The sequence below is a fragment of the Macaca fascicularis genome, chromosome 7 (genome assembly GCF_037993035.2).
Source record: "Macaca fascicularis isolate 582-1 chromosome 7, T2T-MFA8v1.1".
NCBI classification, from domain to species: Eukaryota; Metazoa; Chordata; class Mammalia; order Primates; family Cercopithecidae; genus Macaca; species Macaca fascicularis.
In genome coordinates this window covers 46,389,574-46,408,690 of record NC_088381.1, presented here as the reverse complement: position 1 = coordinate 46,408,690, position 19,117 = coordinate 46,389,574, and the positions used below count along the sequence as shown (strand labels likewise).

The 19,117-nt window shown below is 49.0% G+C and overlaps 2 long non-coding RNA genes across 2 annotated transcripts in view; both read right to left on the bottom strand.

Annotated features, from left to right (window-relative positions):
* The window catches only part of LOC135971835 (uncharacterized), a 45,547-nt gene extending 42,202 nt beyond the window's left edge, over nucleotides 1-3,345 (bottom strand). Inside the window, exon 1 of the long non-coding RNA XR_012416268.1 lies at nucleotides 3,214-3,345. This is a non-coding gene — a long non-coding RNA (uncharacterized lncRNA). The remainder of the gene's footprint in view (nucleotides 1-3,213) is intronic.
* LOC107130244 (uncharacterized) overlaps nucleotides 1-18,133 on the bottom strand; it is a 100,854-nt gene extending 82,721 nt beyond the window's left edge. Inside the window, exon 1 of the long non-coding RNA XR_006699327.1 lies at nucleotides 18,025-18,133. This is a non-coding gene — a long non-coding RNA (uncharacterized lncRNA). The remainder of the gene's footprint in view (nucleotides 1-18,024) is intronic.
* Between the last annotated feature and the right edge of the window lie 984 nt (nucleotides 18,134-19,117).

Genomic DNA, 19,117 nt, shown 5'->3' with positions numbered 1-19,117 from the left:
ATGCTCTTGGAGGGCGAGTATGATGACAATTATAGAGGTCACTGATGATTTTGAAAAGAGCAGTTTTGGTGGAGTGGAGGAAATAGAAGATGTACTTCAGCACCTCTCCTAACCTCTGGGGTAGATATACTTATACTCATTTCACAGATAAGGAAGCTGAATCTGAGAGAGATGATCTGACATGCCCTGCTGCCTATAATCACAGAACCATTGAGAGTGAGGCTGATGGTGATGTTGGTGATGGTGACAATGACGGTGACGGTGACAGTGATGGTGATAATGGTGATTGTGATGGTGATGGTGACAGTGACAGTAATGGTGATGGTGACCGTGATGGTGATGGTGATGTTAATGGTGATGGTGATGTTGGTAACGTTGATGGTGAGGTTGAGGATGATACTGACATTGGCAGCTGTTCAGATAGATTGTCTGTTCAATCAGAAATTGATCGTGATTATAAAGTAAAAATTACCTGGTCTATAAAATCAGACATATCCAAAGCTATATTCAAGCCAGTCAGCAACACATATCTTTACAACCTTTGAGCCTCAGTTTCTCTAACTGTGAAATGGAGATGCTATTGCCTGCTTCAGAGGACAGTTGGGAGAATGACATGGATGGGGAAGCACCTGGTTCCTAGTAGGCCCTCAACAAATGCTTGTGTAGTGCATTTCTCTCCAGGGCAAAGTTAGGGCGTGCAGTGAGCATCAATGGATGAGCCTTACCTTCCCTAACTGTTCTAGCCCTCCCCACCCTAACTCTACTCCCCAGCCTGAATGAACTCCAACCCTAAGAGCAGTCATGGGCCTCTTGGTGACTGCCTGCTCCCCAGGATCCCTACTTCATGCCCACACATTGCTCTCGCAATGGTGCCCTGCTGGGATCCCCACCCACCACCCTCTTGTCTGTTTCCCCGGTTGATGCATGGCCAAGAGACTCTAAAAGGAAGATGGATGGGATAAGCACTAATACTTACCAAGTACTACCATGTGTCCAGCTTTCTGCTGGTATTCAACTGGGAGAGAGGTGGTGTAGGCTTAAGAGCTTGGGCCTTGGAATCAGACATGTCTGGAATTAAGTACTTTCCCTCCTTCAAGTTGTTATTCAAATATCACCTTCTTCAAGAGGCCTACCCTGACCATCCCATTTATTCTGCACCCTCACCTACCAACACCACCTTCCCAATCACACTAAACCTGTTCCATCTTTTGTTTTGTTTTGTTTTGTTTTGTGGGACTGGGTCTTACTCTGTCACCCAGGTTGGAGTGCAAAGGCATGATCTCAGCTCACTACAACCTCCGGCTCCTGGGTTCAAGAGATTCTTGTGCCTCAGCCTCCGGAGTAGCTAGGATTACAGACACCTGCCACCATGCCTGGCTATTTTTTATACTTTTAATAGAGACGGGGTTTCGCCATGTTCGCCAGGCTGGTCTTGAACTCTTGACCTCAGGTGATCCACCCGATTTTTGCCTCCCAAAGTGCTGGGATTACAGGCGTGAACCACTGCACCTGGCCCTCTTCCACTTTTTTTGATCCCTTTCTAACTTGCTGCCTGTTTTTCTTATGTCTTATGTTTGCCTGTTTTTTTTCCACTGGATTGTAAACTCCAAAGGGCAGAAATTATTACTTGTTTTGTTCACCGGTGTATCACAACACTTAAAATAGGGATGACACCTGGGAAGTGCTCACTAAACATTCACAGAATGAATGAAGCAACAGCTCTATCCTTAGAAACACACACATAAAAAGTAGTTCACCTATAATTGAATTTGAACCAGATCTGTCTGGCTTCAAAAATCGGGATCATTTTTACCCCAATAATTTCAAGTTTCTCCCTGGTCATAGCCCCCTACTTAATCCCACCCCTAATCTCTAGAATATTTTCATCTTGAAGTCTCACTCTTAGATCAATCCATTCAAGTATTACAGGGCTCGGTTGCTATTTGAGGAAGACTGAATGTTTCCTGGACTCAAGAGAAGCTCACTTCCAGTTCAGGCACTGTGCATGATAAGAGAAATCCATGCTCTGTGATAAACAAAAGAGAATAGCTCAATCCACCCCAGCTTGGCTTAAGGGAAGCACTTTCCATTTTAAATGCTCCCCAGTCAAGTCAACTCCAGGTCCAAGGGGCAGGAAGCCCAAGGTCTAGTCTGTGTTTGCTCCAAGGGGTCCACCTACTGGGAAAACGCAGGTAAGTCAAACAAACCTGTTTGTCTTCCCAGTACAGCAAACAGGAAACAGGGCTTATTCTTCTGCAAGGCCTCCCTGCTGGACCCGTGAGGCATGATTAAAATAATGGGAAGGCAAATATTTTCCTGGAGAAAATGATAAAACTGGAGGCAGGGAAAGCAAACAGTGGTTTTCAAAAGGGCAGCTGGCATGGAGCTGCCCCAGGAGGAGTTAGGGAAGATTCCGGAAGGGGGGAAGTATGTAGTCATGAGCTCCTGGCTTGGAGGAATGTGAGGGCTTTGCTCAAAGCCACGACCACTTCAGGCTCAGGAGGAAGCTATGTTATTCACCCTTCTTACCATTAGAATTATAGTTACTGTTTTTGAGGTGGAGAGAATTCAGGCAACAAGGTATAGGACAGGACAGAGCTCAAGCTGAAAACCAGGTGTGCTTGCGCTTGAATTCTATTATTCATTCATTGATTCATTCATTCATTCATTCATTCATTCATGCAGTCAGTCAACCCCTTTGGACATATATATTGAGCACCTATTGTGCAAGGCTCTGGCTAGTGCTACATGGTCTTGAGCAAGTCCTTTATCCATTCTGAGCCTCAATGCTCTCATCTGTAAAATGAGGCTGCTGCAGGTTTGTCGGGAAGATAAAAAGTAATGTTCAAAAAAGCACTTAGCACAGCGTCTGGCCCATAACTGACTTTCAGGTACAGTCACCTTGGGAACCTCCTCCAGCTGACCAGTCCCTCCCTCCTCTTTCTCCACACTCCAGCCAGGTGTCTTCATTGTCCCACTATCTATGGCCCTTTCAGTCTGGCCTCTTGGCCTTTTCATGCTGTTCCCTCCACTTCAGATGCCCTTCCCACTACGGAATTTCCACTCAGGGATCCCACAAGGATTCTAAATCAAGCAGGTTCCTGATCAACCTTTTTACCCTCTTGTCCCTCCATACCTAGTCCTCCTGTGCATCCCCTACTCCTGCCTTTCCAGAGACCTGGGAGGCCTCCAAGGAGACTCCTTCCCACTCACCCGTCGCGGCACCCATCAGCAAGGGTTGTGCAGCCTCGGCTCAGTCATTCTGCAGTGCCTGGCATGGCTTACTCACTCAGGGCTGTAGTTGAGCACAAACTTCTTTCCCTTCTTGACATCCTATCCCCCACTGAGACCTTAAAGCTCTATTTAATCACTTGTTCCACCAGGAAGCCCCTCCCTGACTCCCTCAGTCTGGATTATCTGTGTTCCTTGTGTAGTTTTCCCCAGAGCACCTGAGCTTAACTTGGCCAACACATCACTCCATGCTGTTCTCAAGAGCTCCTCCAGGCCCAGGAACATGGCTCACTTATCTCTGCATCCGCGTGGTCTTGCCAAGTCTTCTTGGCACCTGGAAGACTCAAGAAAAGCTTGTACTGCATGGCTCAATTCTAGGTCCTAGAGGTGGGGGCTTTGATGACATGAGACTCACACTGTCACCTGGGGTGAGGATGGAGGAAAAGCAGTGATCAAAGACAGCTTCAAGGAAAAGGCAATGCACAGGCTTGGAAGGGGAAGACAAAGTTAGCAGAGAGAGAGGGCAGAGAAGGTCCTGGGCTGAGGGAAAGGCACATATAAAAGGCCTGCCAGAGGCTTTGGGGGCCCTGAGAGGGCCTGGGTGACTGGCAGAGAGACCTCTGAAGGTCTCTTAGCACCTTTTCCTACAGACGGAAAGGCTCTGAGGGTCCTGAGCTGGGGTGAGGTATGAGCACATTGTATTTTGGGAAGACCTACAGAGGGTTGTGTGGATAGACAATCGAGAGAGGTCACACACTCAGTTAGGTGGCCAGTGCCAGGTTCAACAGGAGAGTTGCTGGTGGCCTGGAGAGAAGCAGGTAGAAGGATGCCAGGGCAGGTGGGGTGGGATCAACACCACGTGGTGATAGATCATGTGTGAGAGACAAGAGCGAGAGGGGTCAGGATGGCCCTGCTAACTAAGGAATTCTTTCCTCAAAGGTCCACGGGTCCCCAGCCGCCCCCCAGCATGATGACTCCTCCCTCCTCCAGACTGAGACAGTGGTTCCGCCACCAACAGCTGACCAGCCAGGCTCTGCTCTCCTGTTCCAAGAACAGAGATCTCTCTCTGAGGACTCAAAACTGTCAGGAAGTTGCTCCCTTGACCGTATTGAAAGTGAATCTCCTCTACTTCCACCTTTCCGTCCTAGCTCTGCCCTGAGGCGAGGGAAACATTAAAGGTGGAGAGGCAGCTGGGGAGAGAGAGAGCACTTACTAAGTACTTATTATGTGCCAGGCATGGTAACAGGCACTTTACCAGCGAGTTGCTATTCTCTTGTGCAATAATCTAGGAGGTGACATATTTATTATGCCCAATGGCTAAGGGTGGAGCAGACAGCATGGGTTCAAATGCCAGCTCTGCACGCTTTACTTTTGTGACCCTGAGCAAGCAAATTAACTATTCTGAATTTCAGATTTTTTCATCTAAAAAATGGAAATATTTATTATCCCTAATTCACCGGGTTGAGATTATGGGCAAAAAGCATGGAGCACATTTTACAGCATGGATTCAATACGTTAACCTGTTTTCATTGTCTCTATTTTACAAATGAGGGAACAGCACATGGTCACATGCGAGAGCTGATTCAGACCCAGGTATCTCGGATCCAGGACCAGTGCTCTTTTCTTCAGTCTGCCATCTTGCCTGCCACCACTACCGTAAGAAGCCACTCCACGGGAGCATTCCAGATGGGGGTGCTCCACGTAGTACAGTCAGCTGCGGAGAATGGTGCTGACAAGAGCTGAAGCTGAGGCTGAGGAGGGCAGGATTGAGGGATTGAGGGTCTTTTTCCTCAATCAGGCAATAAGAATGCTTGTGGAATACCTACTGTTTGCAGACCTTTGTGCCAGACCCTGTAGGCAATGCGGAAGAGGGAAAGCATGCCCTCTGCCCTCAAGGAACAGAAAATCTGCTTGGAAATATGAGGCACACAAATTCATTAATGGCCAATCATTGGCCGTATAGAGAAATCAACACCTATTGCATTTCTTTTTGTTGTAATGTTAGCCCAAACCATGAAAACCACAGTCCTAACATATCAATTTGGGATCAAAATGATTAACTGCCCCAGGAGCATCCTGGCTTGGCAACAGGCCATGTGAAAAAGACCCGGGGGTTTTAGGTAACCCCAAAGCTTCATATGAGCCCATGTAAGGACTGCGGCTGTTTCAAAAGCTAATGCGATCCTGGGGTCAGAGATGGAGGTGTAATGTTCAGGTCAGCAGAGGTAACTGGCACAGGGCTCTTTTGGAAAGCTACCAGCCCTGGGTGCTATATTTCACTGGGAAGGCAGACCAAGAATGTCACCCAAGAGGTGAGAGTTCAGGAGCCATGCCCCTTGAAGTATCATCTAAAGAAAATGTGATCACCGGCCTGGACAGGGAAAGGGCTTGGTTGAGTCTGGGTGTCATCCTCAAATACCTGTCGCGTGTAGGCAGCCTGGCAAGGCAGCAGACCAGCATCCAAGCTCCACCACTTACTGCATGGGTGACTTTAGAGGGTGACTTAACTCCCCTGAGCCCCAGTGTCCTCACTGGAAAGATGGAAAAAATCACTCTCTGTGGTGTTGTGAGGATTAAATGAGATAGCAGAGTTGTATACAAAGCAGTGCTCAGGAAAGCTTCCTCTCCTTCCTTCGCTAAGATATTGAAGGCCTATTTTGAAATGGAAGAACACCATCAGCTGCAAAGCAGGAGAAGGGGGATAGATACATGCCCTTATTAGCATGGCTGAAGAGGGCAGAGTCCAAGTGAAATGGTCCACCAGGGTCCAGAGATCCTAGAAGGAGGTTCTGCAGAGGTGTCTCAGGGAACCAGGGTCATGAGGTAAGCACTGGGGAATGCAGGCTGCCAAGAAGGAGAGGTGCACACAGGGCAGGCTGGGGTTCACTGACGACAGCCTTTCCCTGCCTCATGGCTCCTTCCAGGGACCTTCGCCCCCCTCCCACCCCTCTGCCTGCTGCCCTCAGCAATTCCCCATGACTTCATGGGAACGGACATCTCCAAGGTCCTGGTTTTGGTCCTCCCAGAAGCAGACCCTGAGACAAGGTCCTGGGTGCATGTAGTATAATCTCTGGAAATGATTCCAGAGAATGAGAATTGGAGGGACAGGGACAGAGTGAGAGAGGGAAGGGAGAGAAGCTAACCAAGTGTGATTAATAAGAAGGACACCATTGTGGGCAACACAGGCTCCATCCCTCTGAGTCCCCTCTGAGAAACGGAGTGGACTGAGCTCTTGGAGCTGGGAGGCTGGGCCAGTGGTCCACCAGCTTGCATGCCCACTGGTGAGGGTTGTCCTGGGGCATTTGCACTCCTGAATTTTCAGGTGGTGCCTGCCTGTAGCCAAGCTGTGCTGGGGAAAGCCCTCAGGTAGAAAGGCAGACAGGCAGAGAGATACAGGCATGATCACTGTGTCCTGGGTACAGCCCAGACTGGAAGAGAACTCCAATGAACAAGATTCGTGGAGTCTCCACGAATCTGCCAGTCACCACTGACTCCACATGTTAACTCATGGCCTCTTACAGCTTCTTGCTGCACTGATGCTCGTCCTCAAAACACCTGCATGAGGCCACCAGAGCTGGTTTTCCTCCTGCTGCTCTGTCTGGTCTTTCTCAGGCCGGTGTGCTGGCTTCTTCCTTCCCTTGCCCTTCAGTGCTGAGGTTCTTGGGGTCTGCTCCCGAGCCCTCTTCCCTCCTCACTCTCCTTCAGTGTCTCACAGGTCTAACTGCCTGAGAGTCTCCTGGGGAGTGTGTTAAAATACAGCCTCCCCGTAGACTAACTGAACCAGAATCCCTGGGAACGCAGCCCACAAAAGTGCCTTGCTTTTAACATGCTCCCAAGGTAGAGTCACCAGGCAAAATGCAGGATGCCCAATTAAATCTGAATTTCAGATAAACAAGGAGAGGCAGGGCAAGTGAGGGGCATGCCATATGTGAGACATACTAAAAAATTATTTGTTGTTTATCTGAAATTCAAATTGTACAGGACCTCCTGTACTTTCATGTGCTAAACCTGCCAACTCCATGCCAAGGCTATTCTGATGTACCATAACGTTCCAAAACTTCTTTTCTGTACACTCCCTGAGTTACCATTACCCACACCCCAGTTTCGATTACCAACTGCACATGACTGACTCAGATTTCTTTCTCACCCAGACCTCTCCCCTGAATTCCACGTATCTGATGACCTACAGGACATCTCAAGTTCACCGTGTTCAAAACCAAGCACGTTATTCCACACCTCCCGCTACACCTGCTCTCCAGCTCTGCTCTTCCTCCTTCTTTCTCTTAGTTGGTGGCACCACCATTCACTTGCTGCCCAAACCAGTATCCACAAGGGTTTTCTCTCCCATTATCACCTCCATTCTCCCTAGTCAGTTACCAAATTGTATTGGCTTCAGTTCCCAAAGTCCTTTGCATCCAGGTGCTAGGCTAAATAATGGCCTTCCGAATATGTCCATGTCCTAACCCCTAGGACCTGTGAATGTTAACTCACATGGCAAAGAGAAATTTGCCAACGAGATTAAGAACCTTGAGATGAGGAGATTTTCCAGCTGGGCTCTGAATATCCACAACAGTCCTTATAAGAGGGATGTAGGAAGGTCAGAGTCAGATAGAAGGTGATGTGATGATGGTAGCTGAGACTGGAATAATGCAGATCGAGGATGACAGAAGGGGCCATGAGCCAAGATATGCAGGTGGCCTCTAGAAGCTGGAAAAGGCAATCTGGGAATAGCATCTACCCTAGAGCCTCCAAAAGGAACCAGCCAGACTGACACCTTGGCTTTAGCCCAGTAGATTGATTTTGAACTTCTGGTCTCCAGAATTGTAAGAAAATTAAGTTGTTTTGCTTTAAATTTAAAACTGGTTGCAGCAGCAAAAAAGAAACTGATACAATCCATCCACTTTCTCCCTTCTCATTAGCTCTGCCTGGCTTCTATCCCCATCCACTGCAACTTCCTCATAAGGGGGTCCTGATTCCAGCTTTGCCTCCTTCGGTGCATCCCCCATAGGTCCACCAAAGTGGTGTTTCTCCTGCTTCACACCTTTGATGGCTCCTGATCATGGAGGAAAAGTCCAGACCTATCCTCAGCTCAGATTTCAGGACCTGCTCCCTGCCCACCCCTCTCTCTTCATCTCCCTCTACTTTACACCTTCAGACTGCTGGATTTCTGAACTCCTCTCATGGATTAACAAGCCTGTGTTCTTCTTCTTTCTGACAAGAATGCCTTTCTCCAACTTTTTTTCCTGCCAAGCTCCTACTCATACAACAAAACCCAACTCAGATATAACCTCCTCCAGAAAGCCTTCTCTGGCTCTTTTACCCCCACAAGGAGTTAATGACAGCCTGCCCTAATCTCATACCACCTTTATTCCTTGATCAAATTCCTATTGTTGCCCCTACCAAACTCTGAGCTCCTTGAGGACTGGAACAGTTTTTTGTATGCTTTTGAATTTCCAGAACCAAGAAGTTACTTAATACATATTTGTTGAATTAAAGCAAATAAAGGTTTCAGCTTCAACATTCTGTGATTTTATGCTACTGTTTCTTAAGGTTTTCTCCAAATCAGCTATTCTCTATGAATGAGTAGAATGACAATTATTTTTTTCCCATCGTTGGTCCCTATTAATTCACTCAAGATAAATAAAAATTAATAAGCACTCATTTGTCATGTAGACTTAATAATCCAAAATTACATTTGTCTTGGCCCAGAGTACTAACACATCTCACAATATTTGCGATTTACTGAGAATTTAGAATCCATTGTCTCTCTCACTTCAATGAATTATATACACACACACACACACACACACACACACATGCACAAGCACAAGCACACAAATACTGGCCTGGGGTCTGCAGAACCAGGGAAGCAAATCTGTGAACTTCAAGGACCCTAAGGAAGGCCCCATTCAGCCTAGGATGCTGCTCGTAACAAAGTCCCCCCAGCATCCCCTGCTAAAGTCACTCTGGGAAAAGATGGTGATGCCCATGGAAAACTGCAGCCAAAGGGACACAGATTTGTGTTTAGCTCCATTCCCAGATATTAATGCTCAAGGCCCTATTTCTTTCCAAAAAAGCCCAGTCATTGAACCATAAAAGCCACATACAAGAGTGGGAGGAAGTAGAGAAAGGCCTCCTCTTTGATGCTCCACTCCCACAATTCTCTAACTTGCCAATGTTTTCTGGGCTGAGAGGAAGCTCCTTTTCCTCCTCTGTCTAATGTCCTCCAGAACCTGATGTCCCCCAGTCCTGCCCAGGGCAGATAGAATAGGGGCGCTCAGCACGGAGGCTAGTTACCTTCAGTACCCACTGCATATGGTGGGGTTCTGTGTAACATTTGAAAAAATTCTTTTTAGAAAGCTTCAAAATCACAGGTTGGAGACCAATACCTTGAGTGTTTGATCCTAAAGCAAGAAGTATTATTTGAGAAGAAGGAAAGTTCATGAAGGTTTAGTCCACAGTTAGCGGCCTATTGTCTTCCAAATTCATTGATGGTTGAAGGAATTTCAGACAATTCTACAGAGTGGTGAGGCAAAAACAAAGTCCTTTAAGAGAAAGTTCAAAGGAGGTCAGCGTGGCTTGAGAAATGGAGTGGAGAGCTGAAGCCTGCAGATCTGGGTTCTGACCCAGCTTTGCCCAGTGGCATTCGTGCTGAACTGTCTGTCATCACCTTGAATCCTAACCGCCCTCGTCCACTGTCTCCTCTAGGACCTGGAGTTCCCAGATTCCCGTTCTCTACAGGACCCCAGGCTGGATCCTGCCAGGGAGACACTCACATGATATTTGGAAGGTGAAAGAGAGGACAGGCCATTCCTCTCCTAAGGCAGTTGGTGCAGATATGAGGTTTGCAGCCTCTTCTGGGCATGTGCCTGCCATTTCCCACCCACAGCTGTGGCTCATAGTCAGCATGAGCTTCCTGGAGGTTCCATACTGCTTCCAGGCCAGCCCTGGAGAGATATCCACTTTGAAGCCTGCACGCTGACCTTCCGCTATGCCTTCCTGACCCTTGCTCCCCCAGCCCTTCCTTCCGGTGGCTGGGCCAGCCTCTAATTTCCTGAATGAACACCCTGTGCATATGAAACACTGGGAATGGGTTGTTTTTTTAACTGACTGACTGACACAGCGGTTTTGCAGCCTTAAATGGCTGCACCTCCCAAAGCCAAAACAGGATGATCACACCCGCCCCATGAAGTTGTGAGGATTAAACAAGAGAACATGTGGAAGCTGCCCAGCCCATTCCCCATCCCCCCTCCACTGCCCTGCCTCACATTTCTCTGCCTTTTTAAATCCCTCCCTCTATGGCCATCTGATGGCTGGTTCTTTGTGAATAATGTTGTCACTGAGACTTACCTGCATTAATTTCAGCAAACAGTTAATCTTATTACTAATAACAATAAGGCAGGAGAGACTGAGCTGAAAGGGATGAAGCAATAGATATGAAGAGATTGAACCTTTGAGGAGGGGTCTAATCTGTGAAGTTCCTGGCAGGGGAAAGGGGGATCACAAGTACAGAGGAGGGGGTGACCACGTAAAGTAGAAAGATCTCTCTTCCAGCAAGAATGAGGGAAGGAGAGCAGGCTGCAGGACCCCAGATGTGCAGATGGAGCAGGGGCTGGCATTTCCCACCTGCAGGCTTCACTTTCCCTGTGACCTTGCCCTTGTCTTTCCTCATGATCAAGAGCACTGATCATTATTGCTTGTCTTTTCTTCCATGTTGGACTGTAAGCTTCATGAGGACAGGGCCCACATCTAACTTGCTCAGCTCTGTATCTCTTGCTGGGCACATAGTAGGCGCACAAGGTGGTGCATGCTGGGATGGAAGACTGAGGAAAGCAGTAGAAACTTGGAATGGTTGTGGAGGGGATTGGGAGATGGAGCTGACAACTCAGGAGAGGGTTGTCAGGTATCCCAAAGAACCTGAGTGAGTGTAGGCTCCTCGCGTTTGCATGCAGCAGTGATCCCAGGGGTATCAGAGGCAAACTGGGGGCAGGAGTGCAGAAGGCTGACCTCTGGTTTTATCAGACAGGTAAGGCAGGGACCAGGGAAGAGGGTATGTGTTGCTCACCTAGTCCAGGCTACATGAGGGGCACACACAAACAGAGGAGGAAGCTGATGGACAGGAAAAAAGAGAGAAAGAGAGTCAAAAGCCTGAATGACTTGACAAGGGGAAAACAAGGCACAGGGGGTAATTGATTGTGGTGGTGGGCTACTGTCAGGTTGGATTCCAGAGAACCACAACAGAGGATGACAAGATCCAGTGGTTGCTGATGTGGCTGATCAGCAAGGTCAGATCCAGTTTCTGGACCCACTTCTGGAGTTTCTGATTGAACAGATCTGGGACCTGGAAATCTATATTTTAAAGCTCCCCAAATGGTGCTGATGAGTGGCCATCTTTTGGGATATGCTAAATCCCCAGCATTTAGGGTAGAACTGAGGGTGTGAGTGAAAGCATGGAGTGGTGGTGATGCCAATGTGCCTGAAAAGGTTTAGGAAGCATGTGGGGCATGGATGGCAGATGGGTTATTCACAAGGACACCGAAGTCCCCTGGGATGGTGGCAGGTCTTTGCAAGGTGGTGAAGATCATGATTCAGGTGGTGCCAAAGCCCCACATGAATGGAGGGGCGTATTCACCACCGCAGGGATGATGAGGAGAGGGTATACTGGCAGCCTGGATCCCAGGTCATGACAGAGCAACTACATCCATGTGAAAGGATGAAGCTGAGAAAAGAGGCAAAGCTCATTCTCTGGAGCTACCTCCATTCCCACAGAGCTACCAACCAATCCAAAAGCACTCACCAGGTTTCTGCTCTGTGCCCACCCCTTTGCAAGACGCCACGGGACTCTAGGATGAGAGAACATGTCTGCCACATCAAGAACTCAGTATCTTGTGAGGAAGAGATGGTGTGTGTGTCCTGCCCAGCTCTCAGACTGTGTTTTAGCCCAGCAAAGAGGAGCTCTTAGCATGAGACACCTTGCAATGCTTTGTGCAGTTTTGGTGTCCAGTGGCAAAAGTGACAGAGCTGCAGAGAGCTGCAGCCCATATTCTACATCAGACCTATCCCCATGTGATACCCATATCGTGGTAACCTTCAGAAGCATCCAGAGGAAGTGCCCTCAATATGGACAAGCGTGCTCTGGGTTGGGTATGGCCGACAGCTTCCAAGGGAGGTCCCCTGAAGCAGCCTTAGGTGCACAGCACGTGGACAGGTGGGAGACGAGGCAGGAGAAAGAGAACTGGACAGGCCCATGTGGTGACTGCCGCATGAGGCGGCATTTGGGGGGAATCTCAGAGGCACTTGAGAAGACTTTCCTGGTGGTCCAGCTTGAGCTGCTGGAGAGTCAGATAGGGTGTGTTTGTGCTATGCGGGGGCCTCCCCTGTAGACACTGTCTGGTGAGCACCCGGGACACTGGGATTACACACTCTATATTTTTTCTTGGTGGGCCGCCTGCATCCCAGTCACCTGCTGGCTTATTTAAAAAGCAGATTCCTGGGCTCCACCCCAGACCAACTGCATCAGAAGCTTTGAGTAGTGAAAATAAGCAACCCGCACTTTAAACAAATCCCAAAGGGGGCTTCATAACTAGACCCACATTTCTGAAGCACTGCCTTCTCCTGACTTACTGGCACCTCGGAGGAAAGTATCATCAAGCCATTATCCAGATGAGGAAACCAAAGTTCAGAGAGGTTAAGTCCTTGGCCTGGTGCCTTACAGCTACTAAGTTGCTGAGTCGGCACTTAAAGCCAGGTCTTTCGAGTCCACTGCAGGTGTTCTTTCTATCACTATCCTTCTCTCAAAGAGGGAATAGATCACTGGGGGACCTGAGAAGTAAGGTCCCAAGGGACCACGTGGTGGGGCCTCAACAACCTGGACTGGCCTGGGAAGCTGAGCAGGATCTAGAGGGGAAGGCAAAGGCATCAAGGGCTTCCATTTCCGGAGTGTCTATGGCATTGAGCACGGCACTGTCACCACACACACATGCAGTCTTGTTTTATCCTTGCTTCAGCCCTAGAGGCTGAATGTTGCTGTTCCCATGTTGCAGGTGGGACAACCAACACTCAGAAGGGTGACATCTCCTTCTGTGAATGTGTCCAGCAAGTGAAAGAACAGGGGTGGGAACTCGGTTACCCCGGCTTGAAAGGCACATTGTTTTCTACTATAGCTGCAACTTTCCTTTTTTAAAGAGCAGAAGCCTCTCTTCAAATGAAGTCTGACACAGGATCCCGGGATGCCAGAGAGGTGGGACCGAAGCCAGCTGATGGACCTCCCCATCCCCATTGCTAACGCCGAGGCTTGTTTCTCCACAACCACAGCCCACATCACCCACCTTCCAAGCAGAAAGGAAAATACACCTGCACGAAGCTGGGAAGCGGGGCACCAGGATAAGGCAACAGCAGGGGAGCTCTGGCCGGGGTGGGCCAGGCGCCGAGGCCCTCCCCGACACTCCAAATGCAGAATCAGCTTTGGAGGGAGGGATCCCTGTTTCCCCAGGTGACCCCACAATCAGGATGGCTGCTTCAGGAATGTTTCCAGCTTTGGGCCTTGAGTCTAATCATGCCAACCTGGCCCCTGCCGAGTCTCTAAAGAAATCAGGCAATGGGTCTGACAAGTTTTGAAAGGCTTCCATTGCTCTGTGAAACATTCTTGCACAAGTACCTTTAGGAGGGAGTGGCACGCGATAGGTTTCTCAAACATCTTCGCCTCTTCTGTCTAAGGAAGGAGGGAAGGGGAACAGCGGAGAGGACAAACAGAGTGGTGCATCAAGTGTGTGCTAACTCTGAAAAAAAGGGAAAAAAAAATCACAACTTTCCACCTCCCTGCAGCCGCTTCACCATGCCGAGGCCGCCCGGTTCTCTTCTGCCTGCCTGTTCTTACCTTCTCAACATCTGCAGATCCAGGAGTCTTCCCTCCTCCCAAGATGCCACTTTCTGAAACCAAAGCCAGTGGTATGGCGATCACGACCCCCACACCATCGCGGCTGCCCAAGCACAGGCTCCCCTTCTGCTCCCACCGCAACCAGAAGGATCAGCGTTCAAAAAGGAACAGTGTCTAATGCTCATGTATTGCCAGTGTCATTCTTTTCATTCCTAATCCACCCCAGCGTGGGAGCCGTGGCAGCCTGGCCTGGAGGAGAAGTCTCCAGGCGTCAAGATGTGGCCAGAGCCCCCTCAGCACAGCCTCTCTGAACATCGTCCTGCTCCAGCTATGGCCCAGCTGTGAGGACTGGTGGCTATGACACAGAAAGCCCCTGAGGCACCCTGGCCTTCACCAGGCTATAAACACTGTCTCTGTCGCCCTCCCAGCAGCAGACCAAAGGTGAACCTGGATGTGACCCCGCAGAGCTTGAGGGAGAACCAAGCTGGGGCAGGCTGTCCCCAGGGAGGCCCTCTGGCCAGCATGCCTGGCTCCCCTCTCTGCCCCATGCCCTCCCACAGGCCCAGCCTTGGCCACTCGCAGCATTCAAGAATGCACGAGCCAATCCCTTGTGGCAAAGGGGAGGAAGTAGAGCCAGGGACAGATTGTTATAAATAGGCATGTCTGACTGAGAAGGTCACCGGCCAGGGCAAAACGTGCCAGCAATTCTACAAGAGAGAGACAGACATAAATTATCTGAGCATCTTACAACCTCTCTCTTTCTCGGGATGGAGAACAGGAGTGAGTGCCAAGACAGGGCAAGGGCAAGGAGGTGGCCACAGACATCCAGCCAGCAGCTGAAAAGGCTCTTCTATCGAAGAGGCACTTGTACATTGCATCTAGTTCTTAAAGAGGCTGGCTTTTCTTGGCACTCACGAGAGACTGGGGAGAGACCCAGCTGGAGAGCTGGAGAGCTGGAGGGTCAAAGAGGCATAGTGGGCCCCTCCTAGCCCTTCTCTCTTTTCTAGCCCGTCTGCTCCTCAGCCCTGTCCTGCACTCAGCCTAGTGTGTCTCAGCATGGGGAGGTTTTGCCCTCTGTCCTTTCCCAGGGGACATCTGGCAATGTCAAGAGACATTTTGGTTTCTCTGGACAATCAGGAGGGGGTGCTACTGGCATCTAGAGGGCAGAGGCCAGGGCTGCTGGTAAACATCCTACAATGCACAGGATAGTCCCCCACAACAAAGAACTATCTGGCCCCAATTGTTAACAATGCCAAGGTGAGAAATCCTGGCCTAGCCCCTCTCAGGAACCCGCTCCACCTCCAGACACCCTCCTCCTTCCCGTTCATTTCCAAGGGCCCTGTCGAGGCAGCCAGAGCACACAAGTACTCATAGCTACGCAAATAGCAACTCCTTATTTGCTGTGTTTGCTCAGCCAATATTGACTTTGCAGCCTAACACTGGTGCTATTGAGCCAGGGTTATTCTCAATATTGTTTGAGCAGCATTAGAACAGCCTGTGATAACCGGCAGCAGAACAGGAAGCTGCGCCTCCCTCCTCAGTCCCCCCTGCCCGTCGCCGCACCCCCTCCGTGGGACGCTCCTGTAAAGACAGAGGAACCTGTGTGCTCATGGAGTCAAGCGGACCTAATGCCCACTCCTCCGCTGAGCAAACACACCGAGGTTAGAGAGGGAGCGTGCTCTCTGGCTAAGTCAATACTCCAGGGAAGTTGGAGCAACTGAAAAAGGTTACTTGGGGAGGCTGTCCTTTGGGGTGGGGCCAGTGAAAAATGATGGTGAGGCAGTTCCAGGCTATCAGCCAAACCCTGCGGTTGGGCTCTGCAGGGAAAGGCCTGCAAGGACTGGAGCTCAGGGGCTCCAGGTGCCCAAGCAAAGAGATGGTGACTCCGTCAATCAGCCAAGTACCCAGTAGGTGGGGGTCTAGTAAGGGCCAGTCGCTTACTGATTGGGACCAGAAGCTTAGAGTAGGAGGGCCCTGTGGATAAGCTAGTGCAGCCACCACGTGTTCATGAGGAAGACCTGGAAAACTAGCCTCTGCCTTGGAGCTTGTCTTACCAGCGCTGAGTGTGAGTTCACAACTGAGCACAACCCACTCCACGGGAAAGCACTCTCCCTGCCCACTGGGAGATGCCAACATCGACTCTGCCACCGTGAAAGACAGGCCTTAAAATTTAGCCCTCGAGAGGGACTGCAGTGACCTCCATTCACATCTGGTGTGAGGATGGGTGGCAGGGTCTTTCTGAGAGTCTCCTCGGAGGGACAGAGGGAACAGGGGAGAGAAAGGAGTGGCCAGGCCTGCACAAGCCCCTTGGGCAAGCAATAGAAGAGGAAGTCGCATTTCTTGCATCCCAGAGCTCACAGTCCAGGGGGAGAACCTGGAGGCACAGCAATGAAACCGTGCAACCAGCATAGAATCAAGGCTCCCGTGTGAGTCTAAGGGGAGTCATGAGCACAGTTGTGCACAACCTGCCCAACCACACCCCGCAGTTCTGCAGTGAGACCAGACAACTCACGGAGTATTCAGAGACAAGAAATCCACATGGAGTAATTGGGGCGGCTTTTCCTTGCCCACAAGTACAGCAAATGTAGGCTTAGCCGTACATTTGGATCTGGGCCCACGCCGTGTCTCCAGGTCAATATTAAACAAGTTGCCAGGATCATCAAGGGGGCATTCTAAAAATTAGCTCCAGCCAGCCCTGGTGGCCTGGAAGTACCAAAATGGTCATTTGCTAAAATTGGCCATTAACATTTTCTACTAACTGCGCTCTCCAAAGACTTGGAAAACGAGGGGGACAGTCCTTGGAAATCAAGTATTATGTAGACCTTTATGGCAACCTGGACTCCAACCTTCAGAAGCTATTCATTTTTAAAAATACATGGTGGGCATTTTCTACATGTGGTTGAATATTTCATCCAACAGCCAAGTCATTCCAGTTTTTCCCACAGCAGACATGTTAGCCAATGTGCTGCCTGCTCAGTCAGTGCCTCCTTTCCAGACCACCCACAGGAAAGGTCCCTGCCGCCATGTTTATCCGCATTCATGTACCTCTCCCTGGCTGCAGCTGTTGGAACAGCGATGGACTCCTGACTGAGGGGAGGCACCCCATTGGCTAGCCATTGACCAATCAGATTCTGTCTCCCGGGTCTCTGGACTTAGATTCTTGGTATTGGACCTATAACCTGAGAGATCATGTCCAGGTTTAAATGAATAAGTTTAAACCTAAAAAAGGCAGAACAGCCGGGTGTGGTGGCTCAGGCCTGTAATCCCAGCACTTTGGGAGGCACAGGCGGAGGGATCACCTGAGGTTGGGAGTTCGAGACCAGACTTACCAACATGAAGACCCCGTCTCTACTAAAAATACAAAATTAGTCTGGCATGGTGGCGCATGCCTGCAATCCCAGTTACCCGGGAGGCTGAGGCAAGAGAATCTTTTGAACCCACGAGGCAGAGGTTGCGCTGAGCCAAGATCGTGCCACTGCACTCCAGCCTGGGCAACAAGAGCAAAACACTGTCAAAAAAATAAGACAGAGAGACAGACGGACGGAAGGAAGGAAGGAAGGAAGGAAGGAAGGAAGGAAGGAAGGAAGGAAGGAAGGAAGGAAGGAAAGAGAGAGAGAAAAGGCAGAACAGAGAAAGCCAGTCTGCAGAGAGAAAAAAAAAACAGAGAAACACAGGCAAGAAGCTAGGAGAGTCTCTGATAACTTTCCAGTACACCTTGAGCCTCTCATGGGTCTGGTTGTCATCCTGCCTTTGAATTTGGTGAGATTCCTTATAGACTTCCAACAAAATCATTATTATTACTGAGAGCTAAATTTATAATACTTCTATTTCTTGCAACCAAACAATTATTGACTGAGACCCCTGTTAAGACATCACCTATGTGCTGCACTGCACTTCTTCAATACTGAGGATCTCACCTCTTCTTCTTGCCCACCTTTAGGTCTAACTGGACCTCCTCTCTCTCCTGGTATTCCTCTGTCTTCATTTTTTTAGTGCTTCCTTTCAGAGTCTCAGGTAGTAATAACCAAGCAGTGTGCCCCAGCGATCAGCAGATGAGTGAGCTGTGTAACCTAGACACCATGTTCCACTTAATGGTTTGTTTGCTCAGCCTACTTCAAAGGAGGCTGTTAGCCTATAAGTCAATAATTAGTCATTCAACAAATATCCATCAAGCTATGGCCCAACCCCAGCAAAGATATGTTAAAAAAAAAAACAAAACAAAACAAAAAAAACTTTTGAAGAGCAAATAGAAGCCTTTATGTACGGTTGACTTAGCCGTTTCTATTTTCCTTTCACAACAGAGGAGCAATGTTGATGTGCTACCAGTCCTAATACAGCTAGAAGTTATCAGTTACACCAATGACCCCATCAAAAAGAGAACTGTTAACACAGGCCCAGCTTTTACTTTGCTTGCAGTGGTGGGGTATTAGCTAATTGTTGCCCATTAAGAGAAACAAATAATCCCCAGTGAATTGCAAAAAGAAGTGGAAGTGGAGCTGAACCACCTGTAAGATGAGGGCTTCTCTTAGCTGCTCACAGCTGCCTGACCCAGTCACAGAAGAAGACGTGGAGGGGATTCATTCCATCTTACTTTTATTGGGTTTCCTTTCACTATGTGAAATCAATCTCAAGAAAACACCTCTCATCCCCCTAAACTCTATCATTGTTCTACTCCTCAATTTTAGTATCGCTACTGTAATAAGATTATAGCTACTACATAATAAGATTAAACATTTAAAACCATCTAACAAATCACCCATAAGCTTACCCCCATCATGCAATCAACAGTCTTCTTTTTTTTTTTTTTTTTTTTTTTTTGCACGTTACCTCCGAAAGGTAGAATTTTCACAGACATGACCCTAGCTTGCATGTCAGGTTGTAATTTGCTGTTTGATCTTGGCTGACATTTTTTCATGTGTAAGCAATATTTTCTAGGCTCATGTTTCCCACTCATGACCTTCACCCCTTCCAAAGCTCTACCCAATTATGACAAGGAATTCCCATTTTTCC